Below are 12,819 nucleotides of genomic sequence, written 5' to 3'. Positions count from 1 at the left end.
ACCCGCCTCCCTGCTCATCACCAGCGGCATCGCCGCTTTCACCGGCCGGCGCTGACAGACCAAACCGCCTGGAGGGAGGTGAGCTGGGGGGCTCAGCAGGAGGGACGGGAGCTGCTCACCTCCTTCGCAGCCAGCACCCCTGGGGGGGTCCGGCCTGACCATGATGGCTGCAGGGCTCAGCCCTGTCCTAGGGGGCACGGCCAAGGGTGAGCGGCTCCTCCAGAGCCATGCGTCCCACTGGGGCCAGCAAAGGTGTCCCTGAAGCACCGCGGTGCCAGGGCGGAGGCAACGATGGCTGGGGTGGTTTGCCCTCCCAGTCAGGACACCTCCAAGCCAAATAATTGCTTTAATTATTAGGCATTGTAAACTTTAATGAGCAATAATGCTTTAATTTAGCATTAATAATGCTAAAGAATACTTTAATTATTTGCATCGTAAGTCCTAAGTCGAGCAAAGGAAGCTGTCGCGTGCCAGCTCCCACAGAGGAACCGCAGCCCTGGTGGTTGGCGAGGCGGCAGCGCCGTCCTCGCAGCTCCGCGGCTCTGCCAGGGCTCAGTGCAGCGGTGGAGGCGGCGTGGAGGCTGCTGGGCCGGCCCGGTCCGGTCCCCTCCACCCGCAGCATGCGGCAGCCGGTGTGTGTCACTGCGGCTTTGCGGCACGGCGTGGCGGTGGGCGTGCGGGGACTGGGGGGCTGCACGGGTGGGGGGCCGCTTCCCGGCCCCAGTGATGTGCATCTGCCACCCCCATGCCGGCTCCTGCCGTGCTCCTCTCCCGGGCACCGCAGCTCCCGGGGAGCAGGGACCTGGCTGCAATATTTTGGCGTGCATACCAGCAAACCCGGGAATGGTGGGGAGATGGGGACGCGCAGCCCTCCCCTCCGTCAGCTCCCACGCGCGACCACCCCGGCGGATGGTGTTTTGCCCCCTGAATCCTCCACGTTTCAGACCCCTTTCCGCTGTGCTCAGGATGACTGAGCCCGGCATAAATCAGCGGTTTGGCAAGGCCCAGCTCCACCGGGTGATAAGCTGAATTAATCATTTGCCAAATGTTGCTGTGAAATGTCATCTCCTCAGCCAGTCATGCTTTGGCAGCACGCTGCTGCGTCGCCTCGACCGAGCCGCTTCCCTGCGAAAATCTGTGTGTTTCCCTCAACGGGGAAAATTCAGAATGATTCCAGACCTGAAAATTTCCCGTGAAAAATGGGGTTTTAATGAAAGTAGTGACACACACCCCTCTGTGTTGCTGCTGGGCAAGCTCTGCCTCGTCTGGGCGTTTGGCTGTGAATCATCAGTGGGAAACGGTGTCTTCTGAGGGTGCAAACTGCTAAAATCAGCAACAAGGCGGAGAGCAGAGACCCACGGTCCCGGCCAGCCCCCTCGGGGACCACGGAGCATGGGGGGAAAGCACCGAAAGCAGAAGAGGAAAAGATGAATGAGTTGAGAAGCAGCTCATCTGTGACCCCTTAAGGGAATTTCCTCCTCTGGTGGCTGGTTGCACTCAGGTGGGTGCCCTTGGGTCACCTCGATGCAGCTTCTGAGACGGGTTTTTCCACTCTCTGACCCCAGGCTGCTCCCCGGTGCATCAGAAGCCACCGCGCTGCCGCAGGTGCCCATGGCAAGGGGTCCTGCCCGGTGGCATCACCTCCTCAGGATGGCACTCCTGATTGCTGGCCCCAAGGTTTCATGGCCTGAGCCAGAGATGGGAGGAAACGCAGCAGCTGTGGCCTGAACAGGACCTGGCCCCCAAGCTGGGCATTTTGCACCAGCGGGTGGGCTGTACCGCACTTGCCACAGGGCGACGGCAGCGCACCGGAGCGGGCGGTTTCTGCAGGGGCTCACGTAGGAGGAGTCGTGTTTTCCTGACCGAGTGAGGGCTTCTGTTACTCAGCAGCTGCTCCTGTTCTGACTCATGGTTTCTCCCTGGTAACCCCAACCCCAAAACCTGCCCTCACCGAAGGAAGTCACATCCCACCCTGCAAACGGCACTGCCAGGTGTCGTCCACGGCACAGCCCGTGCCCTGGCACGCAGCTGTCCTTGGCTGGGCTGGAGAGGTGCCGGGACAGAGAACCACGTTCCCTGCTGCCCACCTTGCTCCCACTGCTTGTGGAGGGGCCCCGAGCCCCAGGGATGGCAGCTGGATGGCTGCACGGCTCCATCGCTCCCTGCGCCACCGGCCACCGTGGCTGCCAGCTGGGGCTGAGTACGGACATGCTGCTGGCAGGTCCCTAGCTCTCTTCTCGGGTGGGAGCGGCGTTATTCCCCGGTCAGCCTCCCGGCATCGCTGCTGTTCCCGGCTGCTACGGGTAGGGACAGCTCCGGAGAGAGCCACTTCCCCATCTGGTTGCCTTTTTAAGCAGACACAGATAACAAATGTGAAGCCATCTGCCCAGCAACGCAGGCAACCCAGGCAGGGTGGGCAGATCTCCCAGTCTTCCCAGAGGCATGGTCTGGGCCGAGAGAGGCAAAAAGCCAGGTCTGGCCTGGGGACGGCGAGCAGAGACTCGCCACGTGGTGACAGCCTGTCCCTGCGGTCCCCAGGCCCCGGGGCAGAGCTGGGTCTCTGGTCTCGTGTCACCCTGTGCCAAAGGCCGAGGCGGGAGCTGTCAGATGCCAGCGCGTGGTCAGGACCCGATGGGGCTCTGGCTGCCACCCAGCTCGCCCAGCGGCTGCCGGCAGCGCTGGGGAGGTGATGGCATGAACAACCGCTGCAGCCTCTGCAGTGGTCCCCGGCCGTGGCACCCACCCCTGCCCCCGGGGCCGGTGGGGGGGCAGAGGACAGGGCAATGCACTAGCCCCTGCCCCGGCTATGGGCTGGCTGCACCACGGGAGCAGGGAAAGCTGGGGTTCAGCTCTCGGGGGAGCAATGCTGCAGGCACTGCTGTTAGCTGCAGAGCCCTCCTGGCGCTCCTCTCACAGGGTTCTTGTTTTTCAGCCGCTTATATGGCTTTCCCAGAGGCTTGGATGTTCCACGCGGGAGCGTGGGGCTGGAGAAGGCAGCGTGGGCTGCTCGCTCCGGCTCGGTGTCCTCCTCCGGGATGTTTCCTCCCTTTGCTTCCCTTTCCCTTTTCCTTTTGGAGAAACCATAGAAGTGGTAGGACCCGGGGGGGGGGAAGAGAAATCCAAGACTAGGAGGCTGTTGAGCTCTGCAGACAGCCACATAGCAAGAGCCACCCGTTGGCACTTGAAGCTGAACAAACCGTGCTGCGGAGCGAGGGCTGGGTTTGAGGGTGAAGGCAATTAATCTGTGCAAGAAGTACCCTTGGCTTCGGGGGGATTTGCCACCATTGGAAACGTCACCGCTGAACCGAGTGTTTCAGGAGACGTGGTCACCCGAAAGGCGCAGCTCCTCGTCACGGCTGAGCAGATGCCGTCGCCGGCTCAGAGAGAAATGTGCTGGGAATATTTTTTTAAATTTTTTTTTTTTAAATTTTATTCAAAAGCAGAAGATCGCCTCCGTCCCACGCGAGCTGCGGAGGTGCCATCTGGCACGCCGCTACCCTGCCGCTCGCCTCCCGCTCCCCCCGGCATGGCCGCGGTGCCTCGGTGCCCCGGCCGCCCCGAGCTGTGTTCTTGGACCTTCTCCCTCCCCGCTGCCCACCAGGCCTCGCTGCCGGCGGGGCTGCGGGGGGAACAGCGGGCGGCGTCAGCGGCGGTAGCTGGTGATATTTCAGCGGTCCCACGGCTCTGCCGGCGGGTGGGTGGTTTTGCTGTCATGCCAATAGACGGGAGAGCTAAAGCTGTTCTCCAGACTGGCAAACTATTTTTTTTTCACATGGCAAATACTAGGGGGGGGGCTCAAACCCCATTGCCACCAGCCACGCTGGGTTTCAGCCCCCTCAGATGGCTGTTTCCTCCGACGCCTGCGGTGGCCGGGGCACGCTCGGCGCCGGTGGGAGCTGCAGGTGCCATCGGGTGGCGGGGATCCCCTGGGACCCTCTGCAGGTTAATCCCCCCCGAGCGCCGGGAGCCCGGGCTGGGCCCATGGGCCGGAGGCAGGAACGGGTGCTGGCTGCAGGGGAAAGCACAGCTGCAATTTGCCACGGAGTAATTCGTGCCAGAATAAAAATAGTGCAAAACCCTGGCTAAATCGCATCTGCGATTTAGGTGCCTTTTCCCTCCTATTTTATTTTTCAACTTGAGCATTGGCCATTGTCTGTCCTTGGAACGTGCCTTCATGGGGGACCGTGTCCGATGCGGGATGGGCTGGCTGGCAGGGAGGAAGCAAATGTGATGCAAAGAGATGTGAAAATGCCCCGGTGCTCGCCCTGGCTTTCCTTCGCCTTCCCGCTGCGCCCGCCAAGCCCAGCGGCGGCAATGGGCGAATCGCCCTTCGTGCGCAGGGTGCCGAGGCCCTGGGAGACACGCCAAGGTCGGGGGAATCATTGTCTAAAAAACAATAGCCTTGAAAAATGTGAAATGTTTATTCTTAGTCATAGTGGGGGGAGTTTTATCTGCAGCCTGGGTACTTTGGGTATTGAATGCACCTTGCCAACTGTTAGGGGTTTACTGTGGGTTTCACAGATTTTTGCCCTTTGAAAATTATTGTTATTGTTATGTTTAATTCTCCAGCTTCTGGAGCCACATGATTACATGAGATTCTTAGCTTCGATTTTTTTTCTTCTTTAAATTAAATTGAGCCTCTGGCCTCATGTTTGTGCATACACGCACAGACCCTAGCCACAAATACTAAAGGCATAAGAAAGGAAGGAAAAATAAGCAGGAACCCAGCATGTATTATTAAAGTCTTGTGGTTTTCAGGGCAGATTTGTGATTTATCAATGCTCAGCTTTAGCGTGTGGAAAAGTAATCTCACCTCTGATTAATGTGAAAGCTGGGACAAGAGTGAAATAACCCGGTGTTACTTCTCCAGCCGAGAGAGGAGCCTCTCCCTGCTTCGGCGAGGGACACCGGGTTCCCGCTGTCCCCGGGGCGATGGGGAGCAGCGGGGCTGAGCAGCAGGGCTGGATGCTGAGCTCCCAACGGCTGCTGCTGCCTTGGTTTTCCCCCTCTTCTGATGAGAGAAAACGTCTGGGGAGAAAAAGCAGCTGCTGTGACCGAGGGGACCTGCTGCGTGGTGGGTCCCTGCCGGTGGCCTGGCACCATGCTGGCTGGCAGAGCTGGGGGGGCAGGAGGGGGTACACTGGGCGCTGGCACCATGCTGCGTGGTCCCGGCGAGCAGAACGTCCCTGCTTGGCTTGTCTATATAAAATCGCCTGTTTATAGTGACCGGTTTTTAATGCTCATATGTGAAGGGTGCGTGGGGTCAAGTGATTTTTCCATTTCAGGCTCTGAATGCTGCAGCCAAAACACAGGATTAGAAGTGAAGAGGAAATAAGCCGGGACTGATGGCTGCTGGATGCTGGCTCAGGACCTGTTAGTGTCGCTGGACTGGTGCCAGCCCAGAGTACGGCTTCTCCCGTCTTACAGGGGGCTGTGCACGTCAGCGGAGGAGATCTCTTGCATTTACAGGCAGAGGTAATACCAAGCCATGTCCAGCAACTGGTGAGACAAATGCGCCTTGATCACCTCGGGGTACCCAGAGCTCTGCGCTGCGCCGGGAGCAGATGACCCGAGCTGATGGATGCTCTTGTCCAGAATGCCAGGCTCCCATTCGCTTTCCTGCTGCTTGTTTTTCTTCCTAACATTAGTGCGAAGAGGGAGAAAAAGGAAGGAAAGAAAGCTTTCCAGCTTCCTAGGCTTCTTTCAGCAAGTAAAACTCCTGTCCAGTTGAAATGCTAATTAAGAAACATCACTTCTTCAAAGGCCAGAATTGGAAACAGCCACATGGAGACATAATGGGATTAAAATGTATCAGGGGATTATAGCAGCAGTAAGGGCTCAGCGGTGCTGCTCCTGCCCCATGCACCAGTCAGTCGCTTAGTTTTTCCCAACGCTTGATTATGAAATACGCAGGACAAAACCAAAATGCTTTAATAATATGAAAAGCCAAAGGTATATATAATATATATTTATAATATATAAATAATGAGCCGGCTGCAGCCGAGGGTGAGGAGCCTCCTGCGCAGAGCTGCAGCGCTCAGCCCCCGGCCCCCCAGCGCAGAGGCTGCAGACACCCTTGTGCCGTACTCTGCTGTTGAACAGGGCTTTGCATCAAGTGGCTTTACCCAAACCCATCTGAAAAAATAAAACGTTGCCTTTCCCTCCAGGTGAGCGGCCAGGGCAGCCTCGATTGCTTCCTCATCCTGCCGCAGACGGCAATTAAACCCCGGCGATCGGCAGCAAACGCGGCGTGAGCCATCCATTGTACCCACGCACTCCGACCTGGTATCAGCGCTGCCGCCTTTGTACAGAAAATAGCAGCTCGAGGTGGGTAATTGGAATATGAGCAGCCAACGCCATTATATAATTTGAGGCTGTAAAAACTGGTGGCGGGGTCTCGCTTTCAATGTCAACACGAAAGGCAAAGAAACTATTTTCAGTGCCGTAAACTCCTGGGCAGCAGAAGTGCCAATTAGGAAACATCTGTTCCTCATAGTCCAGGCAGACTACGAGCAACCACATGGCAACATAATGGGATTAAAATATATCACCGGATTACGTTAGTGCTGCAAAGATCAGCTGCTGTGGATGTTCTTAGGAAATCAGGGAAAAAAATGAAAAACAAATTTCTGTCTTCAGGATGGACATAACCTTTTTTTTCTTTTTTTAAATTTCTTAATTTGTGTCTTGCGTAACGTGCAGGAGCTGGTGCCATAGCTTTTCTCTGTACGGTTCAGTTCATCTAAAAAGACAACCTGAGCTGAGCTGAGTTTAAGCAATTTTAGATGAAATGGCCACGTGAGGTCCCTCCCGGTCCCCGGGCGCTGCCTGCGTGGCCGTGGCTGCATGGCGGGAGGCTGCAGCCCATGTGAAATGGCTGTACCCGGGTGCCTGGGGGTGTGAAATGGTGGCTGTCCCCTCTGCCACCTCCATGCTGCCTCTGCTCCTGCTGGTGGGTCTGGAAGGTGCGGCGTGAGCAGGATTCGGTCCCTGGGGTAGAGCAGTGCCTTGTGCAAGAGTCAGGAGTCAAGCAGCGTTGGGAGGCTCGTGCAGGAGTGGGGCCGTGCCTGCGAGTATCCCCGGGGTGCGGCGGCAAGAGGCTCTTCCCCTCGGGCTGTGTCCTCCACACGTAATATTTGGCCTGTAGGAAAACACTGAGTGAAGCATTAGGAAAGAAGAAATTCAAGGCAGGGAGAGAAAGATGATCAGAGCAAGAGAGAAACCTGCATTGTATCCCATGCCCCCCAGCTCGCAGCACCCAGCCCACCTGCCCCGTCCTGCACACGGGGCCACCCCAGGGCTCCCCCGCCGGTGGGACCCCCAGCACGGCTTGGCCGGTTCGGGACTCCCCATCCCTCCCGCACCGCAGCTGACCCACCACGAAAGGGTTTTCACAGCAGCAAGCAGCGATTTCCAGCCATCAGACACTGCGAACCCAGCAGACAATAGGGACATTCTTCAGAAAACCATACAAATAACACAGAAACGCGCACACTATTTTGGGATGCTCATATGCTCTAAGGCAAATGTCATTTATATGTAACATCCATTTAGGGAGCCGAGTAATGAAGTCATACATCATAAGGAGGGAACCGCTCGCTTAGCAACCTTCCCATCGCATGACGTCTTCCCTCTGCAGGATGGGATTGCTCCTTCGACAGCCAGGAGAACAAAATGCTGCTCGCAGCTGCCGTTAAGAGGCATTTTTAATTGAAAGACGCACCAGCTCCCATTAACATCAAATTCTTGATTCGGGCTTGTGCCTCGAGTTAGACCCCAGGCAGCCTTTGTGCTGCGAGGGGCGGTTTGGGTCCTGCTAGCTTCTGACTTACACCAGCACTGCCTTCGTGCGCTGCCTTCCTGACGGCTTCCTCTGCTCTTCTATGGGTGGAAAGAGGCTGGGGTATGGGGGGGAAGGAAACAGAGCCCTGTCATTTTGGGGGCTGAGCGGGAGAGAGGTGATTTCAGTTCCCATTGAGAACTGCTGAGCCGTCAGGGTGTCTTTCTGAGTGCTGCAATGGCTGATGGCAAACGCAGCAGCATTGCTGATGGAAGGCAGCTATAAAACCCTCCTGGCATTTTGTTCATGAAAAGCGTCTTTGGAGAAGCAGATTGAAAACCAGCCCCTGCTCTCTGCTGGTGTTGCTCGTGCCACCGCAGATTTTGGCTGCGACGTGCCACACATGGAGGCGAGTGGGCGCAGGGGTGTGCTGGGGGTGCTGGGTGCTCTGGGTGCACTGGGTGCGCTGGGTGCTCTGGGTGCACGCTGGCAGCAGGACGGCAGCAGGGAGGGAGAGGACAGCTATATCACATGGCGGAGAGTGTCTGTCCTGGCTCACTCGGAGGTTTCCGGATGATAAGCAATTAAGGGAGAGAGATTTACAGAAGATTAAGTCAGAAGGCAAAGTCCATTATCTGCTGAGATGAGCTCCAAAGGAGGAGGCTGAGCTGAACGGGGAAGTAGGACGCTTTAACTGTTAAAGTCCCTTTCAACACCGATCTGGTATCTGAAGGACAGCAGGGATCCTCATCCTCCTCCTGCGGGGACGGCGGCCGCTGCAAGGATGCTGGCATGAGGACTGCAGCAGGTCCACGTGCTGCCTTTCCCTTGCAACAGTAATGGCATTTCGGTACCTGCATTAGTCCCAATTCTCTTATAACAGCCTGGCTGGGTGAGGAATGTGAGCATACGTGCTTGCAATGCTTGGTTTAAGCACTTTGCTCACCTGTTGTGTGCAATGTGCCTGCCATGCTGTAGCTCTCACACAAAGAAAGCAATACGAAAGGTGTTCTTTGCCGAGTTTGCGACGCATGTGCCTACGCAACAACAGTAATTAATAGCTTGCATTTTCCTGCATGTGGTTTAGAGGCATTTAGTCCTGCTCTGCCCTACCCAAGCAGAAAGGAGCTCACTGCTTTTAGTGTTTAATTGGAACAAGTATCTTTTCTACAGCCCATCTGGGTTTGATTTGCTCTTAGTACAGTGCGTGGTAATGACTGCTTCTCTTAGAGGACAAACGAAATGGTCCTGTAGGAGAGGTGCTTTTCAGCAGTGCCACGGGTCAAGTTGAGCTAAATATGCTAAATCCATGTGAATGCATTTTAGCAGAAAGATGCTTTTGAGGTCGCTGACAGTTTATTCACTGTGCTTTTTTGACATGCAAATCTCGCTGTGAATTGTCCCTTTTTTCCCTGGTAGGCTGTCTTTGGGATGCTGCAGCTATCTGCCTGGGTCGCCCATGGACCCCATCCCTGGATAGGCTCCCGTGTGCCCCTGGGCAACGCAGCCTCACTGGAACCACGTTTCCTCAGCTGTGAAATGAAGATAATTTACTGGTTTGCTTTACAAGGGCACCGAGAGGGTAGATTAATTGTTTGGCATATGGGGACTGCAGATAGGATGGGTTATGATCCTGCAAATCCTTCTGCTTCATTGGTATGCACAGTGCAGCAGGAGCACAGCTTCATGCCGTGGCACTCGTGGGCTCCTTTCCCCCGTGGACCAGGTGGCCACGGACTCGGGTGCCGGCACGAGGGCAGAACCTGCGTCCCGGGGATGGCATGGTTGCCAGCTCTGGTGGCCTCATGCCTGGCACACAAAGGGCAACCCAGCCTCCAGCATCCACACGCGGGGTGCTGACGCAGCCGTCACTGCCTGCCAGAGGCACCCACTGCCACGCGTACCTCTGGTGTCTGGATTAAACCTGGCACCTAGAGCCTGAAAATCTGCTTAAGGGAAAGCTGACATAATTCTGGGTGTTCCCAGGACGTGCGCTCCCGAGTGGGGGCAGATCCCTCCCTGCTCTCCTGCTAATCCGAGGCAGGTGCCTGCAGACGGTGCACCTGCGGGCTTTAACCACAGATGATATAGCGGGACGCCCCTTCGCACCGTCCTACAGCTGATGAGAGAGAAATCCTCTTACGGGATGATGTCAGGTGCCTGCAGATGGGCAGCAGATGTCCCTGATATGGCCAGCCTGCCCGCAGCTCCCGGCCTTTCCCCGCAGCAAGGGAGGTCCCCGGGGGCTTTGCCTTGTTAGGGTGCAGGACTGGAGCCACACCGCATGGTACGGATGATTTCCCGAGCATCCCCTTGCCCTGCCACCAGCACCAGTCCCTTGGCATCCCTGCGGTGAGCTGTGCCCCTGCTTTGCGGGCCATCGGCTTGCTGGGGTGCTCCTTCCCCTTGCTCCGTGCCAGTCCTGGGGATGTTTGCTGGAAAATCAGGAAGTTTTGGGGAAAGGCAGCACACCTGCCCGTGCCAGGCACAGCGGCACTGCGCGGCTCCTCTGGGACCTGGGTGCTACCGGCACCAAAGTAAGTTATCACTGTCATCTCCTACCAAACTGGAGAAGGCAGTAATTAAGGCTGCTGAGCACACACTTCTTCCAAAATTACCTCATTTATTCAGAGAATCAGATGCCGCAGTCTTTCATGGCTTCTTGCAAGGCTTGGATCTTGTGGGATGCGAGGCTATTAATAGGAACCAATCTTTCCCCTTCTCCTCCAGGCTAAAGGGAGAAGAATTCAAACAAGGGCCCCTTTGATGTAATAGAAGTACAGATAAACTCCATGCCATTTTGTTCCCAAGCTGGCAGTGAATTCCTGCTGCTTCACCCCGTGTTTCTGGTGGGGTTTGCCTGTGCGAGGGCTCGATCTGCAGCACCTGGGGTGCCCTGGAGCAAGGTGGCCGAGACGGAGGAGCAGCCCGTGGCATCACTGTGCTGTCACAGGACACGGAAAGCACCAGGTTGGTTTTGTTTTGCAGAGACAGTTGTTTTCTCTCTCTGAAATAGAGAGCGATGCAGCCAAGTAGAAAAAGTAACAGCATAATGGCTGGCTCAGGCAGAACAGCGTGATTTCCCTTCTGGTTTCCTCAGCAGGCTTGGAGGGAGGACTTTGCCCATGTAGGTTTTAAACACAACATCCAGGTAGGGGGAAAGGATGGCTGGGACACAGGCAGTGAGGAGCAGGAGGCTGGGGCAGCCTGGCTTTCCCCCGTGTCTTGCTTCCTCCATCCGCAGCCGATGGAGATGAGCCTCCTTCCACATCTCTTTATTTGGGGGCACAATGGCCGATGCTGCAGGCATCCCCTCCCGCTGGCCAGGAGGCTCTTGCCTCCAGCAAGATGTCAGCGGATGAGCAGCGAGGGCAGCAGCTGAGCAGGGCCAAGCCAGCAGCACCCGGGGCTGCGTGTGCCGGGGGTGCCAAGCCGCACGCCTCGCCTCCGCTCGGCCCAGACCAAGCCCGAGCTGCCAGGCTGGAGGAAAGGGCGCATCCCGACTGCAGCGCTGCTGGGGGCACGTGTGCTGGCACCGGAGCCCCGCACCCCGGTCCTGGGTGAGACGCTGGCATCTGGCTCTCGGTGCCACGTAGCTTCTGGTGTCAGAGCACGGCAGAGCTGCCCCACGCTCGCCCGGCACCGGGGGATGCGCCGGTTCGGGGGCGGCTCGGCCGTAGGGGGCTACGACTTCGACTTCTGCCACCGTGCACCTTCCAGCTGACACTGCTGCCGTCTGCAGTGACATCAGGCACCCAGGGCCAGCTCGGAGACCAGACATGTAATATTGGATTCGGGTGAACGATCAGCCAGGGCAGCAAATGCCAATTTGTGTGCAAATAGACTTTGAGTACAAAAAGCCAGGGAAGAGAAATAACTAGAAAGCATTTCCCACATAACTAGAATTGTTTCCAAGGAGCATATTTTAAAGGTTTTCTAGCAGGCTGGCTTGGCTGGCTCATCGCAGGCAGCCTCGCTGGCACTCCGGGGGAATTTCAGCAAAGCGGCACTGGAGCCCCGCACCCTCCGGCTGCCAGCCCGCTCCCACCGTGCCTGGTGCATTCGGCATCGCTCCAAGGCTGCCGCCGTCCGGAGCGAGCCCTGCGCCCTCCCGCTGCCTGCCAGAGTTGATTGTGTCCGTCTGATATACTCCTGCAACAGGCAGCAAAACCACCCTGGAGATGAGGGCTTTTATTTTCAGCACTGCATGATTTACCCTCCATAAGATGTTGTGACAGAATCTGAATTAACTTCTTCCATTTCAATATCTGCACAGTTGTCGGTTTTTCTCCTTCTATCCCTCAAAATTTATAGCTAAATTAGTCAATTATTGATTTTTTTTTTTTCCCTTTATCAAGTTACATTCAAGCCAGACCGTGGAACAGTGAACGCTCAATGGTTCCCTCTTGACATCTGTTTGTCTAATCAGTCTGTACAGGGAAAATGCTTCTTTAATGCCAGCTGATATCAGCTCTCCCGTATAGTGCTGAAGGGGGACTCTTTTTAGGGCTTTAAGACATTTGCTGTTACAGTCCTCCTTGGGTTTATTTGCTTTAAACTGTAACAACATATGCTGTTGTTTTTAAATCAAGGAGTTCTTGAAGATGGGTCAGTTCTGAGCTGGGCAAAGGGTGGCATGAGTGGAGGAACTCATGGGGGGGGCTCTGCAACACCAGGATGGGGGGGTGTCTGTGGGGGTCACTGCCCCACCTCTCCTGGCTCTCATCAGGCACCCCTAACCCCATGGACAGGGCTGCAACGAGCCTCTCCAGCAAGGTCTGAGCAAGATGCTATGTCCGTATTGTGATCGAGCTGCAAGGAGAATCAAGCGTGGAGATTTAGGTGTAAAAATGGCTCAAGCGTCTCCTCGGTCCCCGCCTGCCCCGTGACAATTCATGCAGGGCAGCCCCCCTTGCAGAGGAACACAGGGTGGGTGCAAGCGGCCCCAGGTGATGCTGCTTAAGGAGCAGGAATCAGGGCTGGGGATTAGCCTAGATCCCTGGGTCAGCCTTTCTCCTGCCGCAGTAACCGGGGGTGTT

Source organism: Ciconia boyciana, chromosome 15 (genome assembly GCF_034638445.1).
Source record: "Ciconia boyciana chromosome 15, ASM3463844v1, whole genome shotgun sequence".
NCBI lineage: Eukaryota > Metazoa > Chordata > Aves > Ciconiiformes > Ciconiidae > Ciconia > Ciconia boyciana.
The sequence above is the reverse complement of the archived record's forward strand: the minus strand, read 5'-3'. Positions refer to the sequence as shown.